At 49.4% G+C, this 11,959-nt stretch overlaps 1 protein-coding gene across 2 annotated transcripts in view; it reads left to right on the top strand.

Moving 5' to 3' along the window:
* Window positions 1–2,400: 2,400 nt before the first annotated feature.
* The window catches only part of LOC146871743 (G protein-coupled receptor 61-like), a 184,147-nt gene continuing 174,588 nt past the window's right edge, over window positions 2,401–11,959 (top strand). The window contains exon 1 of one of the 2 annotated variants that reach the window (XM_085599775.1): window positions 2,401–2,523. The gene's annotated coding sequence lies outside the window, so the exon portion shown is untranslated. The remainder of the gene's footprint in view (window positions 2,524–11,959) is intronic. The other variant, XR_014959599.1, reaches the window with a different exon arrangement.

Here is an 11,959-nt window from a genome sequence, read left to right as displayed (position 1 = left end):
AGGACCCCCTCTTCCGAGGCTCCTCACTGGAGTCAGCAATAGCTACATATTTCGCACTTAATATCGGTTCCACGGACTCGATCCTCACTGAATTGGAGGCTTTTAAGGTGGTGGTTAGGGGTCATTGTCTGGGTCAGACTTGGAGCATTCGTAGGCAGTTAGAGACCTCACTGACCTGCATTGAGAGCCAGTTACTCCAACTCGAGTCGCAGGTTGTCACCAACCCGGCACGGCAACAGCGCCTCGATGCAGCCCATACCGAACGGGAGACACTTCTAGACCACCTGCGCTGCCATAACTATTTGGCACACTCGATTCATTCCCACTCGACCGCGGACAAAGCCGGGAGGCTACTGGCCTACTTGGTTAGACAAGAACATCCCCAGCGACCCATACATTTCCTCCTTGACGACTTCGGTCGAGAACGCAACACTCAGGGAGACATTCACGCGCTGATGACTGAACACTATACTCGCCTCTATGACACCCTCCTGACAGGTAACGCTCACGGCGTGGGATCCTTTCTTGACACAGTGGAGTTTCCTACTCTGACGTTGGATCAGACCCTGGAGCTAGACACTCCTATAGCAGAGGATGAAATACGGGACGCATTACGTGCCTTGTCCTCGGGTAAAACTCCAGGGCCAGACGGACTCCCAACGGAAATTTTCAAAACTTACGCGGAACATTTGGTACCGCATCTACGCTCGGTCTTCCTGGAGGCAATCTTGGAGGGGACTCTGCACCCAACCATTCATACGGCTAATGTGGTGTCTTTGTTGAAACCTGGTAAGGACCCCACGTCTCCTGGCTCCTACCGGCCGATTGCTATATTGAATTCGGATTATAAGATCCTGGCGAAGGTCTTGGCCAACCGGATAGCTCCGCTGGTCCCTGTTCTGGTGCATTCTGACCAGAATGGCTTTGTTCCACAACGTAACACGGCCCTGAACGTACGCTGCTATTTTCAGGTGGCGGAATATGCCTCAACCATCTGGCCGCGTTCCGGTTGCATGATATTAGACATTGAGAAGGCCTTTAACTCACTGGCCAGGAATTTCCTATTTGCTGCCCTGGCACGTTTTGGAATAGGCCCCTACTTCCTTGGCTTAGTACAGTTGTGTAGTATCCTGGTTTGTTATGGTTCATGATGTGCCAGTGGAATGCTGCCTGAATGATGCAAGATGGAATGTTGGGAGTCGGAACTCACTGTTGGAGATGGGCTGAGCGCCTGGCTGGCTGCTCCTGGTGGGGCTTATTTACAACTAACCTACATCTTGTAACAAACTTCAATAAATCTACCTTAAACTACTTCTTGGATGTGGGCTTGATTACTACAATTTATTGGCGACGAGTTGAACCAAAGAACCTGCGTCTGCTACCTCTGAGACCTTCATCTTCAAGTCTGGAGTACCTACTCTCAAGCTAAAGCAACTCTTGTAACTACAGCTGCGGTTACTCAACTACTGGCAAAAATCAGCCCCACCAGTGACCTCTACAACGGTCGCCCTCTACGCTACAGTGCCAGCTCCTGTCTCTACTGCAGCTCAAGTCTCTGTCTGCTGTTCCTACAGAATCTGTTTAGTTGCTGCCCAAATTTGACACTCTACAACACCTCTGTCAAGTGCTGTGCCCTCAAGAGAGGGTAAGCCTGTGCTGTGCTCTCAAGAGAGGGTAAGCCTAAACACCCTACAACGTTTTGTTCCTGTGCTGTGCTTTCAGAGGAGCAAAGTGCGCTGTTATATAAGACTGTCAACATGGAGTTCTTCATTTTTTCATTTTATTAGCGCTGCATCTGCGTTATCTCCACATGAACCAGCGTCATGTTTTCAGATTTGGCAACAGTGAATGGCAAGCAACAGTGAATCGCATTATGTGAAAACCGGCACTCTTCGTGAGCACTGGGGTCTCTCTAAGCCTGGAGATGTCCCAAAATTTACATGTGCTGCGTTATTCAAGTGCTGAATTGTTTGTTCGACATTTTTTTTAACTGTTTGCGGCTGGTTTTGAGGATCAGTTTAAAGTTTTCCTGCCTACTGCGGAAGACGAGAATGACATCGTAGGCTTGGTAAAGTTTTATTTTGTTCAAAGGTATATTTGTTTTTTTTTCCTCTCTGAGGCCTCTTAAAAATTGGCAGTTGCGCTGTATCTCGAATTTAAATGTGTGCGTGCACACCTTACCTGGCCCATGTTCTCGTGCGGGACAGCTCAGGAGCCTCTTGTGACGTTTTTTGGAAGCTCCGTGTTTGCCCATCAGCGTTTGGAGGCACTGGCGTGCCGTGAACCACCCTGCACGGCGTGGGATAGCGTGGCGCCATCTTGGGGTTGGAAATCGTCTACGTGATTTGCGGTTACACAGACTGTCATTCTGCCAACCACGTTTTGTTTGCTGGTTTTACCTCGGAGTGACTAGGTTTTTCCATCACTTTCTCTGCGTTGCAGTTATGGCATTTTGGGTAATGTCGCTTGTAGCTTTAACATGTCTGAAGCACGAGTCATGCTGGGATCTTCATCAATGCTGCGGTAATGAGTGTTTTCTAATGATCTCTGTAATCGAGGGGATTATCTTTCAGAGGGGTGAGTGGCATTATTTACATCCTTGGCCACAACAAGATGTTTTCACTATTTGGAATTCTATAACGCTTCTCTTTTCTCAGACTGCCATTTTTCAACCTAGTTCTGATTTAGTCAAATTAAAACCGCCCTGAAACTGAGTGCTCACATTTACATTTGAGGCGCTGAAGATTTTCTTTGCAGTACCGGACCTGTCTTAGTGATTTGACTGAACTACACAAGTCCTTTTATAGATCGTTTTTCAGTACGCAGGTGCTATGTAGGTGTATTTACTCCTTTGTGTTAGCTCCATGTTCAGTGCCTTATTGTTCACTATTAGTATGCCAATTTTGCAAGTCTAAATGTATTTCACTTTAAAGTGTCTCATTCCATTTACTGATGATACTTCTTTATGCACATTGTTTGTTGACCCACCTGTGAGGTGTGTCTGACCTCTCCGTGAGGTGTGTCTTTTTTTTTTTTTTTTATGTGCATACACATTGACCTCCACTGGAGGTGCAAGTTCTTAAGTTTTTATTTTTATAGGGTGTCGTGACTATGTTGGTCACAGTGTGGGGTACACATTGTCATTACCTCCTTACGAGGTGATTGTACACTTGTGCATAACGTTTTTGTTCCCCACACGAGGTCTGTTCCTCAAGGTATTTTCACCTTTATTACAGTGTCCCTCCTCGTGTACACAATGTTATGTGTGGACTACTGTCCCACTCGCACATGCTCATCTAATGACCTCTCCGCGAGGTGTGTTTTGGGGTTTTGTCCCATTTTCATGTGCATATCAATTTACCTCCAGTTGAGGTGCGTCGCGCGGACGTGTGTCCCGCATTTTCTATCCACAATCTCTTGACCTCTCTGGAGGTGTGTTGTGGGGTCATTCCCTATTATCCTGTGCATAGCATTTTTACCTCCAGTCGAGGTGCGTCCGTAGGTGGACATCACATCATATGTCTATTGCCTTCACTGCAATGCACGTTTTACCTTTCTTAAGGTGTTTAGTGTTGGTCATGTTTTGTTTTCAACAGTGCACATATCTATACCTCCACTCGAGGTTGCCCATGCATAAGCAAATGTCTTTACCCTTAGCGGGTGTTTTGGTTTAAGTCGCCATAGTGCATGGGTTACGTTACTCTGGGCGTTTCAATTGTTCTAGTTTTTTAGCCCAGTTGTATTTTTCTATTTGTAATTTCTTTCTTCATGCTTTTGACAGGGAAGAATGAGTATTTGCATTCCTTTCTCCTCTGTCGTCTTGTTTCCTCCTGATGTGAGCTGCCTTCTTGTATCTCTACCTGGCTAGTGGGTATGCAGAGGACAGTCATTAATGGTTTCTTTTTCTATTCTTCATTCGTCTCTTTTTCTGTTTCATTCTTCTCTTTGTGTATGGAAAGGAGGATGGGTAATGGTTTTGAGTTTACTTTGCCAACCACGTTTTTTATTTTTCTCACTGCCTTTCTTGTCTCCTTTTGGTTCTCTCTTTCGTGCATCTAGTTTCTCCATCTTGTTCCTGCTTTTCTCCTTTACTCTTCACCTGTTACAGTTTTCTTTTCTGTTTTTCTTGGGAAGAAAGGAGGATATGTAGTATCCTGGTTTGTTATGGTTCATGATGTGCCAGTGGAATGCTGCCTGAATGATGCAAGATGGAATGTTGGGAGTGGGAACTCACAGTTGGAGATGGGCTGAGCGCCTGGCTGGCTGCTCCTGGTGGGGCTTATTTACAACTAACCTACATCTTGTAACAAACTTCAATAAATCTACCTTAAACTACTTCTTGGATGTGGGCTTGATTACTACAAGTTGTTATACTGTAACCCATCAGTTCGGGTTCGTAAGGGCCCCTATATTTCAGATCCGATTCGAGTACGACGTGGGACACGGCAGGGATGCCAGTTGTCCCCGCTACTATTTGCGCTAGCGGAGGAGCCGCTGGCGGCTCATATCCGCATGCACGTTGATATGGGGATCAAACTAGGTGATGGTATATACACCATTTCGCTTTACGCGGATGACATGTTAATATATGCCAGGGACCTTCATGATATTCCCCCTTCCCTTGACCGAGCCCTTAGCCAGTTTGCGCAAGCCTCCAGGCTGCAAGTCAACCCGACAAAGTCCATACTCTCCCCGTTCCTAGGGGACATCCAGGATCCGGGCTGCACACTCGGGGGGACTCCAGTGGCCTGGTGCACCGACCCTTTTTGTTACCTAGGAGTCTGGGTTTATCGCGCCAAAGCTGACCTCTTCGACCTCTTGTCCGCGCTTCCACAGCGATTCGGTCTCAGATGGGGTTCTGGCAATCTCTGGTAGAATCGCCATGGTTAAGATGGTGGTTCTTCCCCGCCTCCTATATTACTTTGCCACTCTGCCCCTCATCATCTCACCCCGCTTCTTTAAGCAGTGGGAAAGAGTAGTGCGGGATTTTATATGGGGGACCTCACGCCATAGAGTATCCATGGGAAAACTTTACCTGCCTACTGAGTTGGGCGGCCTCGCGGTGCCCAATTTTGAGCACTACTATCTGGCCTCCCAGCTGCAGTGGATTGCCGGTGGATGTCCTCCCGTTACCTGCTAGACACAGCCTCTATGCAACCCCCGCTACCGCTGCCAACCCTTCTTCAGATTTTCCACCCTTGCTCCACACTTAGACCCCCAGATATTTTTCTCCTCACTGTAGCACACAAATGCTTCCGTAGGTGTCTTTTCCTCACTAGGACCACCATCCCATACGCACCCGCTATCCCACTATTGGGGGGACACCTACATGACGGCGACGGAGTTACATCACTGGACATCGGAGGGGATACAGGACGTGGAGGACCTCTTTCAGGAAGGTGCTCTTATTCCATTCCAAGAACTCGTAGCAGGGGAGAATATACCTCCTGGGCAGTTCTTACTACACAGAACACTCATAGCTACGTTAACGTCCAAATGGGGTGCGCTTGCCCAGGAACCTCCCATACACCACACACTGCAGTACCTTCACGTGATGGGGAGAGGGAAACGTCTTACGCACTGGTTCACATCTTCACTCCAACAACACACGGAAGCAGATCTCACCCGACTTCGACTTCACTGGAAAGGGGCACTGGGTAGGGCATTTACGGATAGGGAATGGATGGCTGCTCGTGGCGGCCCGACCCGCATCCCCCGGAATCAGCGATTCCGACAGATAACATTTTTCATACTCCATCAGACCTACCTTACCCCAGCCCACATTAACAGGTACTTCCTCCGCATGGATGCGGCTTGTCCCATCTGCAGGCAGTTAGATGCTGACCTAATATATTTGCTTTGGGGGTGCCCAGTCCTGACTGACTATTGGAGTACTGTGACCACTACCCTCATAAGCTGCACCTCCCGCACCATTCCCCCGACCTGGGAAGCCCATGTGTTACACCTCTTCAGAAGAAACAAGAAATTCAGAGCTGCCACACGGTTTCTAGACCTCGGTCTAATAACAGCCAAACGCTTGCTTACCAAGCGGTGGAAATCCCCCCTGCCACCGCATCCTCTTGCTTTGCGCAGACCCCTACTCAACTGGGCGAGGGTGTGGTACTGCGTGGTGAGGACCTGCTTGGCACCTCAATGGGATGCGATGGCTTGCAAACTTTTGGGGGCAGACATGGACACGGGATCCCCAATTGCATTTCAGAGGATCATCACTCGGGGTATGCCCCCCACTGACGGGAATGTGGACTAGCACCGACACTTGGACAGTCATCGCCCATATGCCACGGAATCCTGCTACCACTGAGTCTTAGAGGTGTTTGGGGCCCTCCAGCCAATTTAGATATGGCGGCAGGTCTTATGCGACTCTTCCCTACCCTTCCTTCGCTTTCGTTTTGTTGTGCCCTATGTCCCAGGTTTTGTTTGAACTGCACTGTTCCTACACTACTAGCATACTACCTGATGTCGTAATTTAGCAGCACCACTTTGTCCTTCTTGTGATATTGCCACAAGCTTTAATTAATGCACCCTGCATTTGCATTGTCATGTCGTTAATAGTCAAAGTGTACCTTCCTACTGGCAATTAACTCTCTCCCCCTCTTTTTTTCCCATCTGTTACATGAGTGCTGCTCTGACTGTAATGTTTACTGATCAATGTGCAAAACAAACAAAAAAGGTTAATAAAAACGATTTAAACAAAAAAAGAAAAAATCAGGGCCATGGGCACCAGAATCCTCTCCTCCCCCATCTATGGGTCTCCCTGATGCCGAAAGGCCATGTTGTGGCATGCACCGCTGCACCATATCTCCCTTACCAATGAGCGGCTCTAACACCCTGGAGGCCCACTGTAGGAAGGTGGATATCTGACTATGGTTACCCCCAAATTTTTGCCTAGTGTCTAGCTGGTTTTTCGACTTAGTTGGCCTGAGATCCTGCCATTCAGGCTCTCAGGCTATCTGCTCTCTCTGTAAAATGGACTCCATGTACCCTAGGTACATACCCAATTGGTTGGATCACCCTGTCAGCCCCTGTACCAGTGTACACTAGGTACCCAGGGCATTGGTGTACCCAAGGCCTGCCAGGGGCTGCAGCATGTATTATGCCACCCCAGGCTTGGCCTAACAATCTGACACAACTGGCTGATCACTCAGCTGGGGTAAGTTGGTGTAATCACCTCTTACTTAGGTGTAGTATACCTATACCTAACCTTAAATGGGACACCTGGTAACCTATGAGTCACTCCTATGGCAGGCCTTAACAATCCTGAAGGCAGAGTGCTTGGTTCCATGTGAGATGGTGCTCTGGCATGAGCTGAGCCTGTCTGCAGTGGTCGGAACAACTTCCTTCTACTGTTTCCAGATATCGTCATACCATATACTCTTAAGTGCATTATGAACCTCGCGGTTAAATGCTATCTTTGGTTTGGCTTTATCAAAACATGTCGAGTAAGGTGTCATACGAATTGGAATACTAACCCCTCGCCAATTCTGGCGACGGGGTTAGCATTCCACCCTTCTAGAGGGACACGACATGTACAGTACCTGAAACCCGGGTAAAATCAGACATAGCCTCAGCTCCACAAAATGGATGCTGCCACCACAGACACAAGTCTGCCCTCCTGCTGCTGGGAGTCCTTCCAGCTTGGGAGGTGTGGACAAAGGGTTTCCTGCCAGGGGAGGTGCGTGCACCACCCCAGACAGGATTTTGTGTATTGGTCAGGTAGGGCTTGAAAGAAACCAGACATGCCTGTGGCTCACAAGGAGCCTCGGGGCATATGCCAGTTCAAACCGGTCCTGGGGCACACCAGTCCCGGGCCTGGGGCGAGCTGGACAAAGGATTGGGGGTGTAACCACCCCCCTTCCTGGTCCCACCCATAGGGAGGGACCTAGCAGGTAGTCCGGCCCCTAGAATCCGAATAAAGGTAGGAGCTGTGTCCTAAGACTTCAGACATCCTGGAATCAACTTGAAACTAAGAAGAAGACGGGAACTTCGACATTCTGCTGCACAGAAGACTGAAGAAAATCTCCCCTGTGGTCAGGGAGTGACCACCTTGCTAACGCAAGCACCATCCAGCGAATCACCGTCTGCTTTGCCGCCGCCTCCCGCCGGAGCCCGAGCCCAGAGACTGACAAGACCTGGACCTCCAGACCTCTCACCGCCCGATCCACAGTCCCTGCAAAGAGGAGACCCGTGGAGGCACCGAGACACGTGGAGCCAGCCATCTTGGAACGACTACGACAAGCTGACTAGTGCAACAACCGAGGCTCCCTCCAAGTTGTGCTTTGGGTCCTGAGAAGCCCAACCCTCGAGCAGCATCTGCACCAAAGGTGAGCCCTCCAGCATCTCCACGATCTGCGTGGGGCCCTTCTGCATTTTGCCACTCGACGCGCCTAACCGGTTGCTGGCCCGCTGGCTAGTGGCCATCTTGGCGACGAAATCTACAACAAACACCGCTGGTCTGGTTGCTCCAGACTGGCCCTTGCTCCCCTCCAAAGGAGCAGTTCCTCTGACCTTGCTGGTCAGAACCATCAGCTTAAACTCCTTGCCTACAACAATTGCTTTTGCCAAGGCTTGTTTGCTTCGATCAAGTCGCCGACACCGCCGACAGCGAGAGCCTGCGTGGGACAGCTCGTGACTCGACTCCTGGACGTCGTCGACCTTCAGGGACCACGTGGCTGCAGAGTCAAGCTACACCTTCCTTCCTGTTTGCACCCGACATCGCCTGGTACCCACTTGGTGCCACGCTGGTCACTGGCTAGTGACTGTGAACACTGTCCCCTCTGCTTACAGGTCTTCAACATCTCCGATCCACTCTTGGATCCACTGCATCTCTTCCCGACCGACCGCCTGCAGCATCTTTGTCCCAGGCTCAACGGAACAGATAGAAGAAACCCGACGCACTTTGAGGCCTATGCACCCGCTTCCTGTGGGTGAGGTAAAGCTGGTACTCCGGTGCCCATGTGTCGTAATACATCTCTAGTGCCTGTGTTCCAAATCTTAAGTTCCTAGGTCATCCGGAAGATTCCTTTTGCAGTAACTTTGTACTTTTTACGCACCCATTGAAACCTATGGGAGCCCGCGTGTGACTATTTGCTCTGCACACGCCACCCGTGGACCTCCTGGTCACTAACTGACGTTAGCTCCTTGTAGGCCCAGCGATTCTAGAGGCCCTAGGCCTTTTCCCTTTTCTGTACGTGGTACTTATACCACTATTTTAGTATATGGTTCGAGTGGCCACCAGGGCCTATCCATATAAAGTGCAACTTCTGTGTATTCTGTGATAATCTTGTTTGACGATTTGTGCTCCTGTGCTCATAAAGAGACTAGGGGTTACTTTGAGAAATAAATACATATATATTTTGAATATATATCTGTGTGGTGTCCTTTCATTGGTATAAAAGGGGGTTGCTATTGGTAAAACAGCTTGCTTAACACGCTTCACGAGTTTAGCCTCAAAGACTGCTTAGCCTACGCTACCACTAGGGCAGCTAGTCCGAAAAGGTTGACTTACAACCACACCATAAGGGTTGCTTGGCATGGTACAAGGTGATCACTTTAACTAGTGAGCATCATATACCAGGCCAACTTCTCACATTGGTGGCAGCGGTGGGATTTGAGCTTGCTGTGTTTTACCATTGTAATCTCTTGGTTACCAATTGAAAGATCACATAGGTACCTGTAGGTACATATAAAACAAGATTAGATATACTTAAGTTCTACTGAACTTAGTTGTTGTAGAGCAAAGGGAGTAGCACACCCTGACTACAACTACTAGATAGGTTTAGTAGGTAAACCCAAGTGTAGGTAGATTGCAACACATCCACCCACACTTAAGAGCAATGGCCGGGGCAGAGGGGTCCACTGTACCCATCTCTGTTGAGAGTGACCCCCAGAGGGCACCATCCAGCTTTGCTACCCTTAATCAGAATGAGCTCAGGCATTTGGCAACTCTTAGAGGCCTTAAACAGCCCAAGAACCCAAACTCTGCTGAGCTCAGAGAGCTCTTACAGAATGATGAGAATCAGAGAGCACTCAAGAAAGCTTCCCAGTTAGCCCCCTTAGGGACAGGAACAGGAGGCCCCCCTTCTGAAGATGCCACTGAAGTACCCCTTCCCAATAGTCACCCCTTAGATGGGATGCCTACCACAGAGGAAGAAAGTGATGGGGATACAGATGTGAGTGGGGATGAAGGGAGAACTAGCCCAGTGCCAAGTGTTATACTTGGCCCAGCTAAACTAAGGCTATTGGGGACTGACAGTGGGTTCACCCCATTGGATCTCCCCAGTGGACTTAACACAGGGCTTGGAAGGCAAAGGAATCGCTCAGGTGACTCCAATGCTTCCCATGGCTCTAGAGGCTCTCAAGGTCACTCCAGAAGGAGACTGACCACCCCTCAGAGGAGGGAACATGAGGCCAGAATGCAGGAAGCCCAGCTGAGGATCAGGAAGCAGGAGCTAGAAGTAGCCCTGATGGAAGAAAAACTGAGCAAGGCTAGGCAGCATAGAGAGAGTGGGTCTATACCCACTGGTGGCAGCAATGTCCCTAGGGACAAAGATAGGGTCTTTGACAATAGGAACCTGTCCAAGATTGTGCCCCCCTACAAAAGTGGGGATGACATCCACAAATGGATGACTGCTCTTGAGAGAGCCTGCAAAGTGCAGCAGGTTCCTGAAGACCAGTGGGCAGCAATCTTATGGCTCTCCTTTGAGGGGAGAGGCAGAGATAGACTCCTCACTGTTAGAGAAGAGGATGTCAGAAATTACAGAGTCCTGAAGAGTGTCCTAGTTGATGGGTTAGGCTTAACCACTGAACAGTACAGGTTAATGTTCAGAGACACCCAGAAGACACAGACTCAGGACTGGTCTGAATATGTGGAATGTGCCACTAAGGCTTTGGAGGGTTGGTTGCTGGGAAGTAAGGTGTCTGATTATACAGGATTGTACAATTTGATGATGAGAGAGCAGATTTTAAGTAATTGTCAAAACCAGCTTCTCCATCAACACCTGGTAGACTCAGATTTGACCTCTCCCCAAGAATTGGGAAAGAGGGCAGATAAATGGGTCAGGACCAGGATCAGGCCTAAAAACCAGGGTGGTGACCAAAAGAAAGATACCACCAAGCCTCAAGAGAAGGGTGGGGATAAAGAAAAAGAGAAACCTTCCTCAGGGCCCCAAAACTCCACACAGGGTGGTGGGTCCCAAGCTCCCTCCTCTACCACAGCTAAAAAGCCCTACTGCCATGAGTGTAAAACTCCTGGGCATTGGAAAACTGACAGCGGTTGCCCAAGGGCTAAAAACAAAACTGTTCCTCCAATTACTCCTGTCACACCACCTATTACTGTCAGCAGTAATCCCCCAGGTGGTGGGAGTGCCCCCAGAAATCTGGGTGGGTTTACTTGGGGAACACAGGGGGACCCTGGCTTAGCCAATTCCCCTACAGCAACCACTCTTGTCTGTGATGGTGGCATGGGGTTTGCCAACTTCACTGCCTGTCCCAACACTTTGGGTAGGTACAGACAGGAGCCCTACATCAATGGTACAAAAGCTGAGGCCTACAGAGACACTGGGGCTAGCATCACAATGGTGGCCCATTGGCTAGTTCCCTCTGAGCAGCTTTTGCCCGGTTTCTCCTACCAGGTGACTAACATTGATGGCAAACAGAACAGTCATCCCATGGCAGAGGTATGTCTCAGCTGGGGAGGGGTCACTGGCCCTAAAAGGGTAGCAGTGTCCCCAACCTTGCCTGTAGACTGCTTACTGGGGAATGACTTAGAACTCTCAGCTTGGGCTGGAGTTGAACAAGACACCCATTCTAAAATGGTAGGCCTTTCACAAAAGGGTAGGGGGGTTGTGCCATTCACAACCCCTGTCCAAATAGATTTCCTCCCTGAAAAGGTTGGAAGGGCAGTGGTAGCCACAGCCCAGGCACAGACAGACTTCCCTGT

Source organism: Triturus cristatus, chromosome 1_1 (genome assembly GCF_964204655.1).
Source record: "Triturus cristatus chromosome 1_1, aTriCri1.1, whole genome shotgun sequence".
Classification (NCBI taxonomy): domain Eukaryota; kingdom Metazoa; phylum Chordata; class Amphibia; order Caudata; family Salamandridae; genus Triturus; species Triturus cristatus.
This window is presented reverse-complemented; position numbering and strand designations above follow the sequence as displayed.